Genomic DNA, 765 nt, shown 5'->3' on the forward strand with positions numbered 1-765 from the left:
TGCTCTATGTAGTACGATACAGATCGCACGAACAGTAGCTTTACGTAATGAAAAAATGGCATAATATACAGTAAGAATTATCTATTAGGAATATTGAGGTTTTAAAAACTATTCGTTATTGGAAATTATGAACTTGAATACCATAACTGTTTCAATTCAACATAATCGTAATTATATATTTAGAATAAAATTACCGTACTTTTATAGTTTGGTATCTAATTAATGAAATTAGAGAATGCAATTTATTGTATTTTATAGGTCTATATTTCAATTATTATTATTATTATTATTATTATTATTATTATTATTATTATTAGGCCTATTAATATACTAATCATTACGAACATTCATGGCATGATGAATGTTGCTTGAAGAATAAAACATTGAATTGAAATATGTGTACGGGTTTCTGCCATTCCGTCCAACGCATCATGTGCGCATGTTTTGCAAAAACTTAACAACTGACCAATCAGAAGAACATTAGGAAGAAGGGCGGGGCTTAGCCAAATGGCAGTCAGGGTGTATTACACTATTGAAGCAGACTCTTTCGTGATCTCTTAAACGTTGTTGTATATATGCCTGAAGTCTACTGATGTCTGATAATGATAATTAATGCCACTAAGCCTGCTGTCTGCGTTCATGTGATCGGTGTATGTTTGATTAAGTACGATTACACGAAGTAGAAATGTATACGTTGACATTATAAATATAAGTATATTATTCGATTATATCTCATGTGCACTTCCTCAGCGATAACACCTATAA

At 30.8% G+C, this 765-nt stretch overlaps 1 protein-coding gene across 1 annotated transcript in view; it reads left to right on the forward strand.

Annotated features, from left to right (window-relative positions):
* LOC117120859 (otolin-1-like) overlaps positions 1 to 765 on the forward strand; it is a 13,658-nt gene that overhangs the window by 6,917 nt on the left and 5,976 nt on the right. The window lies entirely within an intron of this gene.

The sequence above is a fragment of the Anneissia japonica genome, unplaced genomic scaffold, assembly GCF_011630105.1.
Source record: "Anneissia japonica isolate Jap-2015-1 unplaced genomic scaffold, ASM1163010v1 scaffold287599_len23689_cov135, whole genome shotgun sequence".
In the NCBI taxonomy this organism is placed as follows: domain Eukaryota; kingdom Metazoa; phylum Echinodermata; class Crinoidea; order Comatulida; family Comatulidae; genus Anneissia; species Anneissia japonica.